At 35.1% G+C, this 12,184-nt stretch overlaps 1 long non-coding RNA gene across 1 annotated transcript; it reads right to left on the reverse strand.

The window, feature by feature from the left end:
* Positions 1–10,265: 10,265 nt before the first annotated feature.
* LOC112049580 (uncharacterized) lies at positions 10,266–11,591 on the reverse strand. Its single transcript, XR_008252376.1, has 2 exons — positions 11,250–11,591; positions 10,266–10,794 (listed from the first exon to the last, which is right to left on the reverse strand). It is a non-coding gene; the product is annotated as an uncharacterized LOC112049580 (long non-coding RNA).
* Positions 11,592–12,184: the final 593 nt, after the last annotated feature.

Genomic DNA, 12,184 nt, shown 5'->3' on the forward strand with positions numbered 1-12,184 from the left:
GCGCCCGCGGCCTCCTTGGGCGGGTAAAAAATGCACACATGTCGCATAGTTTCCCGCGTCTTGAAGATGTGACAAATAAAGATATTGTAAAAAAGTCACTGGTAGGTTACCCATACTCTACTCTCTCTTTGTAATTAACTTGCATAACGAGCACTTTACATTTTTAAGAAGTGTTTTCATTCACTGGTGAATATGTTGTGAAAGTTATTTTATGAAATCTTTTGTTTTAATCATTTTGATTGCTTGAAAAATCGTACTACTTGTACTTTACTTTATACCATATGTAGATTCGAATATTACGAATGCTTGAATTTACTTTTTTTGTTACTGCGTCGTAAAAATGTTCAATGACACCAAGACTTTCCTTTAGGTGACCATTATCTTTATGTTGCATACTTAATATATATTTCGAACTAACAGACACGATAACATTATTTGCCGCCCGGACTGGCTCAAAGTGAGAGGAAAGTCGGGCCATGTTTTGTCAAGCATCAGCCGCGTAGCCCCAAGTCCATTATGCACGAATGAGCAGCCGCCCCGAGAGAGCGTGTGTCTCCGGTTTAATTATCTCCATAATTTGTAATGGAATGTTAACTTTATGTCGTCGTCTCTAGAGTTTATAATTGAATGTGGCAAATTATTTCAACGTGGATTTCCGAGTGAACAGTGCTCTATAAATGCTATGTAAGGCTACTATTTGAACTTGCACCGTCTTCCTAGTGTGATAGAGTTCAATCTAGTGCGTCTATTTTTCAGTTGTTAATTTGTTCTAACTCTATTATGGGTGTACCTCAATGCTGTGTGGCGCGGCATGCGGTAGCCAAGTGACGTAGTGATGTTTGCTTACGCTTCTATTAGATACTCCTTGAACAGAACAGATGAAATCATCTTTGTATTGTTTTAGGTCAACGCCTATCGCTTCTTATTTGTTATTAATGACATCTTTGATTATTATTATATTTAACTTGGCATGTAATTTACATTTTTTACACCCAAGTTGTTTTAAAATACAACTTATAATATTGTTTTAATAATTTAAACCTTTAAAAAATCACTTACTTATATTTGTTAAAACTACTAAGGACTTACTATATTCGATTCATCCAGTTAATAAAAAAAAAATATGGAACACGAATAATGTCTTCCTTCAGCCAGTATTTAACATAATACAACAAACAAATTTAGCAAAAAAATTTAAGTCAAACAAATAAGGTGTTTTGCAGGGAACCTTCATCGACATAAGAGCATTTGTCTAAAAACAATATTTTAAGTTAATTCAAAAATCATAAAACACTAAGCTGCAATGGATAATATAAAAAAGAGTCTCATAGATGATAAAGAATAGATCATTTAGTTCCCTCTGGTAAAGTTGCTACGCTCGCCATGATATTTTATACTAGAGACAGGGCACTAGCACATCAAAACTGAGGTGAACAAATTTACATAATTGTCTTAATTTCATTTAGTCGCTTAATAAACACGATAAACGAAATTTATTTAAACAAATAATACCTAAATATTGTAATATATGTCTACAATGTCGAGTTGTGTGTTCAGGAAGTGTAAGAACTATAGATACTGAAATATATAATGTAAATATAAAAATAAGTCGGGTTTTCCTTCCTGACGCTATAACTCAAGAACGCACAAACCGATTTCCACGGTTTTGCATTAGTTGGAAAGGTCTCGGGCTCCGTGAGGTTTATATCAAAGAAAATTAAGGGTAGGGTAGGGGTAGGATAGGGTTAGGGGTAGGGTAGGGATAGTGTATGGGTAGGGTATGGGTAGGGTAGGGGTAGGGTAGAAGTAGGGTATGGGTAGGGTATGGGTAGGGTAGGAGTAGGCGTAAGTCAAAGCGAAGCTTGACCGAGTCCGCTAGTATAATGTAAATAAATACAAAATTATGCATGTGTGTGCTCAGTGCAGTAGCTAAATTCGGATTACTTTTTGCGGTGATTTTGTAGTTTCGTAACATATCTATACTTAGCTAATATAAAATATCGTTGACGCTCGCTGCAACCCTCCCGTGATACTGCTACGTTCTCCTTAAGATGCGCACAGCTAAACACACTCAGAAAAAAAATCACGGGCCGCCTACAAGAGATACAACTGTTATTCGTTATGGTGCTGTATCATGTATAGTGACAATTACTTGGACAAATAGGTGCACATTAGTTTCTAGATAATTGCTATGCAAAGTTCGTGTGATTCACGAATGTACAGGTAGTGGTAAATTACCTACATCGTTACCTCTCTGTGGTTATAGAGCATGATGAATTGAAGGGCAAGGGCAATTGATTGTCGTCTAAGGTGCAAGGCTGCAGTGACGGAAGCGGAAGTGATGGTGGGCGGGCCGGACCGCCACCCGCCTCCCGTCTGACACGCCCTAGCTATCCACGTTGCATCTTAATACTAATTAGCACAATCATTATAATTTGACAAGACATTGTACAGTAGTACGATTATAAATAACTATGAGCCATGACTTGGACTGCAGGTTGGGATCCTGACCAAATTTCAGTCCCATCATAGACGTCTTGGAACATTGTCCAATACCTTCCAATTTGTAACTGTCAGTTCAACATATATTTTGTTTCCCTATAAACATTTACCTTCTAATTGGTTATCTATCCATAACTGCTAATAGATAGGTACCAGTTAGATAGTAGATACAAGGAAGGAAAATTCTATATCAAAACGTAGAAGCACTTGAAACAACTAACACTCAGTGTGTTTAAATCAAATTCATCAATCTAAAAATATATTTCAAATTCAATTTTTAAATATTATGGTTCATTAATGTTTTAGTCAGGACCTACTTAGAAGTAAAATAAACTAATAAAATTCCTGTAACATTCCTTTAACTTTATTTTCTAACGCAAGTTATACCTAAATATATCTTCATAAGCATATATTTTAGTCTTAATACATTGATCCTAAGGGATTAAAAAATGGATTTAATAGACTTAGAGCTGTAGAGTTTTTGTGGACTTCATGAGGTCCCAAGGTGCTAGAATGGCGAACCTGCACCGGAAAGCGCAGTGTTGGTCAACCCCCTTATAGACGGACCGAGAATATCAAGGGAGTTGCAGAGAACCGCTGGTTGCTCAATTGTTTAGAAGTCGTTAAGGGAGGCCTATGTTCGGCAGAGGGCGTCCATCAACTGACAACGACGATGATGATTACTGCCTAGAGAGTAATGACTCTAGTTTTGATCATTATAATAATAATCACACTAATAATAATATAATAATAGCCTTTATTAAACAGTCACAAATATCTTTAAACTTAATAAAAGTTTTGATGATCAAAACTTTTATTAACTTTAAATTAATGTGTAGATAATAATATAATAAATCAATAAGATATCGACGATAGATAAGTCAAGGTAACAAGCGTATTTCTAAAACAAACACAACCCCAGTCGAATGCGACCCCTAGCTCTACCCACGGCTCGGATTACTGATGAAAGAGAAATGTGTCACGGTTAGCGCAAGGATTTTCACAATAACGTCTCGTGATTTTAAAATCGTGTTTATGAATTTCAAAGGAAAATGCAATTGAATGAATCTACACTATGTAAGATTTAAGATTAAATACAGAAATATAAAGAAAAGGCTTTTTTGATTTAATTACACATAAATATGAATTATCAATGAAAAAATTAAAATTCTAAAATTGTTAAAATTGGATTAGGGGCCTTATATATAACCTATGAGTCAATAGAATACAAATATAATATATCTAATATATGATAAGCCCTTGTAGCCAAGTAAAGGCCCAGATTAGAAATAGTAGGTTGGGTTAAATTCCCGCCTATATAAAAGTAAAAGACTATTATCGTAGCCTCGTAGGTTACCTAGCCTACCTAAATTTCTTTCAAAACAGTCTTTGCAACTATTATAGATAGATAGGGGAACGGAAATATTGGTCTCATTTGAAAGACTTGGCAAAGCCTACCTACCTACTCTGACCTCCCTGCATCCCCCTAACACATTAGTAATATAATAAAATTAACGCAGTTCGTAGATATGTATCGATGTAGTGCTAACCGGAAAGTTTTAACAAAAATACGTACGTGTTTACATACATATTTACATTCCAGACTGATTTGCATTTTATACTGGACTGTCGACTGAGTTATAATCTATGGGCAGGCGTGGGAGGTTAACGAGTGTATTTAACACAGGTCGCCATTAATCACAAGTCAAGGATTTAGTTATTTTTTACTGTTTCTATAAACTAGTTTCGTGTATGTAAATGACAACTGTTTTACTTAGTTTGCTATAATAGTTAATTAGACACGTACCTAATTGTGTCCTCGAAAAAATTTAAAATTACAAGTCCTTTTTTATATTGCGTACGTTATTTTTTGTAGGTATGTTTTTATGAACTACAATGTTACAATATTAAACTTGTGTAATTCGACTATACTATTATTAGGCATTTTTAAGAAAACATTAGTCAGATACGTCATACTACGTATGTACTTACCTGGAAAGGCTCCACATTAAAAATGCTACTTCTGCGAAGAGGAGGACAACCCGAGGCACGCTATTTTTGAATGCCTGGGATGTGCAGACGCCAGAGCAGAGGCTCAAGGAGCGGGATAGTTGAAATCGCAAACTCTTGTTGCTTGTATGCTAGCAAGCGAAGACGAGTGGGATAAATGCGCTAACATACTCGGAACAATAATGGTTCGGAGAGAAATAAGAGAAAGGCAAGAGAAGGGAGAGCGTGAAAAACAATAATTGATAGGTCAGCACGAAGTTTAGATAATGCTAATGATAATGGTTCCTTGCTGATCGAGGAGTTGGGAGAGGTTATTTAAGTCTGCACAAGTCGGACGTGGTAAGTTCAATATTTATTTATTAGATGTTGGTAAAATTAAAAAAAAAGTATGCACGCTTAGCTAATGAGGTGCACCTAATTATTAATGGGCACACTCATAATACTTAAATACCTATGTAGGTATATCTAACTGTCTAGGTAGGTACTTTTATTACATTTAATACCAAATTTTTACCTTAGCAATTTCACCAAGCATTTACTTACATAGGTACTTCTTATAACAGATGTGGGTTTGTTTGTATGTATGTTGAGCTCATACATTTTAACTACTCAACTCACCTAAACATCATCATCATAGTCATCAAACATACAGGATATCATGAACATAGAAAAAAACCGGCTTGGTGTTTTTTGAACTCTTGTTTATTGATCCCCAAAAATATAGACGTACATCTATTATCAATCAAATGATAAACCCAGTATTAACGCAAGCAAATCTGCGTATAAAAGCTGTATGTTGATTAAATCTTTTTCAACAGTTAGGGAACATGTTATTGACGCAAGCAAAGCTGCGTATGAAAGCTGATTGTTGATTAAATCCTGTTCATCTAGGGAACAAAAGTATCGGAAAGTACAATAGTATCCCACCGTGATCCAAATGACGCCACGAGCGAATTCACCCTCAAGTAGCGTGTTTAAAAAATTCACGCGGTTGTTGCGCCCACCCACCGCCCGCCCGCGTTCGCGGACCGCGGGGGCGTTACCACCGCCCTACGTCCGAAACACGTAAGTTACATTACAAGTTTCATGACGACTAACTTTCCACGCAACCCATAGACAACTTACTAAAAGTAACTCAAATAATTTCTCATATTTCAGTATATAACTATAAAAAACTAAACAAAAAAAAATATATAAAAACTAATCCGAGTGAAAATAAAAAATATTATTTGAAATAAAATAGTGTATATAGAAGATAATACCTATCGTGTAAATGTTCTACTTTTTAACCGATTTCCAAAAAGGAGGAGGTTCTACGTTCGACTGTATGTATGTTTTTTTTTTTTTTTTTATGTATGTCCAGCGATAATTCCGTCATTTGTGGACCGATTTTGAAAATTATTTTTTTTGTTTTGAAGGGTTTGATTCCAGGGTGGTCCCATTTTTTTCATGTCAGGATCTGATGATGGCATCCTGGAGAAATCGAGGGAATCTTTTGAAAGTTGTAGGGACGGCTAGTGCGTTTGTTAGTGTTTCCATAAGGTATTTTAAACCACTACAATTTTATGAAGGTCTGGAGTTGGTCTGATGATGGAGCCAAAACACAGACGATGGAACTCGTCAACGATTTACAGCAGTTACCTTTTCTTTGGGCTTGATTATTTGTATTGATGAGAACTTTCCACCTAGATGGTTTGTGACTATATTAAGGGTCTGATGATGGAGACGAACGAGAAACAAGGGAACTCCTCGACGGTTCACAGTCGATACCTTGTGTTTGGACTCGATTAATTTGAATTGCTGAGAACTTTCCACCTAGATGGGTTGTGACTGTATTAAGGGTCTAATGATGGAGACGAACGACAGTTAAGGGAACTCCTCGACGGTTCACAGTAGCTACCTTGTGTTTTGACTTGATAATTTTGTATTGATGAGAACTTTCCACCTGGATAGGTTGTGACTGTATTAGGGGTCTGGTGACGAAGATGAAGGATAGTTAAGGGAACTCCTCGACGGTTCACAGTAGCTACCTTGTATTTGGACTTGATAAATTTTATATTGATGAGAACTTTCCAACCATGTGGATTGTGACTGCATAGGGGGTCTGGTGATGAAAACGGAGGACAGTCACCTTTCATGTTTTTCTGAATATTCATATTACGTGTGGATAAAGGGGGAGTGAAATTTTGTATATGAGTTAAGGTAGTATTTTTAAAATTGGGATTGTAGGACTTAGATACTTATTATAAAAAAATAACGTTTCAACTAATTGCTTATTAATTTTTGTTCACACTCTGTAGGTGTGCTAACACTAAAAATTAAAAAATAAAAATTTTAATAAAAAAAATTCAACCGACTTCCAACTCAAAAATAAACCTAAACTAAAAAGCAAAAAATAACATCTTACCTATGTGCTACCTTCTGATCAGTTTAAAGGCGGTGCCAATCTAGTGTCATATTTTAATTAAAGCCGTTTCTGAAAGAACCACAGAAATTTTGTAATTTAAACGGCTTAAATTAAAACATCACTGGCTTGGCACCGCCTTCAAACTGATCAGAAGGTAGCACATAGGTAAGATGTTATTTTTTGCTTTTTAGTTTAGGTTAATTTTTGAGTTGGAAGTCGGTTGAATTTTTTTTATTAAAATTTTTATTATATATACATAAGTAATCAGGTGTATAGAGCATTCATAGCTCAACGGTTAGAAGGTGGTCTGAAATCCATAAGGATCTAGGTTCAAACTTCGCCCGTCTCTTTACTGTTGCCCTTTGTAGTACTTACTCGTAGATTCTAGTAGATATAGGTACAGTCTATAGCGAGTATTTTCTAAAAAACAACAATACTATAGTAAAAAGTGGGTGTTCTTTTTTTAATCTTTAATAACCCACTAAGTTAACATGATGATACTTATCTGTTATCACTATTACAAATATTTTTATTATTAATCGTAGATATTCCATATAAACTTTCATAAGTTTCCAAAATGTTTTAGAAAAAAATATTTTACGACAATTTTATGGAATATTGCGATATCACGATACGAATATTACCTTTTTTAAAGGGTGTCACTATTTTCCTAAATATTTTTTTTATGGAAAAACAAGCGATTACAAATAAATACCAACTTTTCCGTGAAACAGTTTTCAACAAAGTCATGTTACATTGACTTTAAAAATAAAAGCGGGAACTACTGGCTGTGTGCCACAGATTAAATAGCTTTATATTTATTCTGCGCGTATGCCACAGACTAAATAGCTTTATTCTGCGCCTACGAAATGAATACGCCTGAATATTTCCTACGAATTATTCGTTCTTTAACTCTTTCATTCGATTGTCTATGGTCTGTTGTCTTGCACGTTTTCTTAATTCCTAAGGTACCTCTCCACCTGTCGATTGAGCGGTTTATTGTTTAATCATTATCTTATTCTCAATAGTGGTAGGGAAGCCCATGATTCGATTTAGTAGATTATAAAATAAGGATTGATGCGGGAAAAAGAACACATGGACTTAGACAATTTTCATTGAAGTTATAAAACTAAGTACTAGCGGACGCCCGCGACTTCGTCCACGTGTACCTAATTTGGTTTTTTACAAAACCCTCGGGAACTATGGATTTTTCCGGCATGAATAGTAGCTTATGTGTTTATCCAGAGTAAATTCAATTGCCATTCAGAATCAGTAGTAGCGACGTTTAAGAGTAACAAACATCCATACAAACTTTTACGTCTATAATTTTAGTAGGAGTAGGACGCTCGCGGTTCGAGTGCAGAAATACAAGAGATTTAATATCCGACTGTTTTGGTCACCCTGGAAGGTTTCCTCTGGAATACGCTCAAATTGTCTGATTATCGAAATGCACCGTTACCTATCATTAACTAACCACTTAAACGGAAGAATGCCGGTATATTTTTCAATTGTGTTTTTTTTTGTTACCTCATATTGTTTAGACCATACGAGTTATATGAATAGGAACAGCACCTTCAATAATAGGTAACCTGTTTAGGTATTTTTGTATTCATGAATCCGAAATATTTTATAGATATTCATTAAAAAACGAAATGGCCATCGTCATAACCAATGGCAATGCCCATTATAAACACCTTTACTACTTTGCTACCCTTTAATGTCGCTTGTTCCGATCACTATTATCGTATCTTGTTTAACCCAACAACGATTTTATAGATGGAAGTTTTAAGGTTCAGTCTGAGATTCTACTCAGTGAATTCCTATTTATAGACCGCTGATTGAATCGTGGTGAAGATTTTGAAACCGAAACGATTTCGGGTATTGAGAGTGTGACAGTTGAACGTTCAGACCAATTACATTTGGACTTGTATTGCACTCAAATTTACCAACAAAATTGTCTGTCGTTTTTTGAGAGGAACGAGGTAAACTGACACATCGAAAAAAAATAACACCAATATAATATGCGATTAAATGGACACACTTTTTTTAACACGTTGGATCATGATCATATACTTTTGACAGAGGGGTAACGTCTAGCGTTCTATGATAATTAGTTTGATCTTGAACGCAATAAAGGTATACCTCCACAGTCCACACTTTTAGAGTTTTAAATAGGACCCTAAAATAGGTAGGTATACGTTTAAGCATTAAAGTGTCCCTACCATAGATACTGTTTTACTTTTAAGCATGTTTTAAGGCCCTACTCATAGAGGTACTAACTAGTAAATTAATGAAACAATTTACAAAAACAATATATAGTTCAAATTTTTGTTTTGTTAAAATATTAATTTTAAGTTGCAATACCTGCTTTAATCTTATTAAGTAGGTATAGCATAATATAATAAAACATAAAAAAACGTTAAGGTTACCAACAACTTACGTAGACCTCGTTGCGAGTGATGACCTTGCTCCGTCGCGGTCGATTTCTGCCGTTAATGTCGTTGGTCGATCTGTTTCAGTAGATACAGATTGTATAGTAGGTTTTTTTTTTACAAGTTAGCCCTTGACTACAATCTCACCACATTGATGGTGATGTGATGATCTCAAGTGATGATGCAGACTAAGATGGAAGTGGGCTAACTTGTTAGGAGTAGGATGAAATCCACACCCCTTTTGGTTTCTACACGGCATCGTACCGGAACGCTAAATCGCTTGGCGGTACGTCTTTGCCGGTAGGGTGGTAACTAGCCACGGCCGAAGCCTCCCACCAGCCAGATCTGGATTAATTAAGAAAATCTCAATCTGCCCAGCCGGGGATCGAACCCAGGACCTCTGTTTTATATATCCACCGCGCATACCACTGCGCTACGGAGGCTGTCAAAGGTACCTAGATAACTATTGAAAAATGGGTTCCGCTTCCGGGTATTTGGTGACCGTTTAGAGCCCCCGCTCACCTACAACCATAGAGTACTACAACTTTTAGTCGGCCGAGTATAAAACAGGTATATTGATAAAATGACAGATCGCACATCTTCACCAACGTGGAGGGAGAATAGTATGGAGTAGCTATTAGGAGTCTCCCGGTAAGGGACAACAACAAAGTACATAGATTATCTGGTGTTACCAGTGATCGAAAAATTACCCTATATTTCAAGACTAGCGTTATATTTTTATTTCATACTATTTGACAAGTCTATAAATATTTTTATATCATACTATTTGACGAAATTGGCCAATTCAGAAGTCAGAGCGTAAAAGCTGAATCGATCCCCGCCCCGTTCGAGTATTGTTGTACCCACTCTTGATACAGTTTGTCCCGACGAGTTGGAAAGGGACAGAGAAATAATACGCTTTTGATTGATTGATTTATTGATTGCTTGGTGTATTTTGTGATTTGTTGATTGTGTACATCATAAAACATTAGTTAGGAAAATATACTAGCACAGCATGGAATTAAGAATAAAATCTTTTTACCAAAAAAAATTTACTGTTCTTTGAATAAAATTAATTTCGTGTAAAAATTTCTTACATTATCTTCACAAGTTAAGGATTTAGTACAATAATGTAACCTCACATTTAAGTATTTTCTACAAATGGCTTTAATTAATAAAATATAATGGTGGTTATCACGAAAATGGTCATTTTCGGAAAATAAATTAAGGTCATTTCGTACAACATTTCGTACAACATGCTTGCAGTAGATGCTCCATCAAGTTTGTTTTGCTTATTAGTAGTTTATTTTTTTTAAATATTTCCTCCGCTATTTCACATAATTTAATAACTGACGGTGACGGATAATGAAGGCCACTTTTGTCTTCCTGTCTCTTCCTGTCGCCTTTGTCCATATTTTATTAATAATGTCATCTCGTGGAAAACTGGAAGAATAAACAAAAGCACCCATGTTCATCACACAAATATAGGTCACAATGACTTTATATAATGTCTATAGTAATATTTTTATAACAAAGCTTTTAACAATTAAAGCTATAAAAATACGAGTACTACTTAGGCAATGAAAAATATAAGTTACTATTTTTCCCTTATTTTAGGGAAAAGCTAAATGTAACACAATTGGTAACCCCAAAATGCAGATAATCCGACTAATTTAAAAATGTTTCTTAATGCACGGAAAATGGCTATTCTGGACGCAATTATTATAACCTACTCAATTTCGGTGGTTAATCATGCAAAATTTCATTATTTTGTAAAGACTATTTACGAGTTTCTTTTATTCTTTCTGGATATTTTCATTGTCATTCAAATCCTAATTACAAACTTTACCTAAGTATCATCTGTCATGATAAAAATAAGTTGAAATTATAGTACTAACGTATGAAAGGTTATGTTTTCACATTTTCGTTCAGTGCGGCTTTTGCGGCCCAAAACACTACAATTCACCATTTTAAATATCTAAAGAAATAATTATTACACTTAATTAAGAACAAAGAACACAATTTATACTTTAAAAAACAAATTTTAGTCCACATGAAGTTTACTCCACAAAGTTCGTCTGCCCCGTGACCTCACGGGGCAGACAAATTAAAGCGAGATTCTGATAAGGACAAAAACTTTTCTTGGGCTCTGTCACTCTTTCAGGATTTCGTATAGCTACATCTCATTCGTTCACGGTATTATTCTTCCATGTCAATTCTATATAATTCTTTTTCTTAGTTCACCAACTAAATCGTCCAACTATAAGTTGTAAGTGAGCGGGGGCTCTTAATGTTGCTTTTGAACAACATTCAAATCGAGCGTCGTCAGATTCTAGATAGGAAATCTATACCTAGGTACCCCGTGATCATGAATCACAATGTATGCCGTCATAAATAAAAAAGTAAAGTAATCTTTGATGGTCTAAGGGTTTGAGGTACCTAACGGGGATATTCGGAAAAGCTTGTCCAAAGTTTATGAACCATAAGTTCTGGTTTATAAATTGTTAAATTTTTGATTATTCAAATCTAAGAATTCACTAGGTTCATATTTATTTTGTCCAAGAAATAGAACAATTAGAATAACTAACTTAGAAACTTTTATTAAAGTTCGGATTTAATATAATTTGGACGTTTACTGTCAATAACTGTAAGAGCGCCATCTTGTAATTGATTGAAAAATCTTAACTTAGGAGTGCGTTGATGGGGAATACTTTTTTGAATTACCCCTTATTCTTTAGTAACTACCCCCAAAGCACCTTAATGACTGTTTTATGTATAATATCACCAAATAGTTATTGTATTGGGTGATACGAGAAATAGGTTAACTTGTCAA

Source organism: Bicyclus anynana, chromosome 3, assembly GCF_947172395.1.
Source record: "Bicyclus anynana chromosome 3, ilBicAnyn1.1, whole genome shotgun sequence".
Classification (NCBI taxonomy): domain Eukaryota; kingdom Metazoa; phylum Arthropoda; class Insecta; order Lepidoptera; family Nymphalidae; genus Bicyclus; species Bicyclus anynana.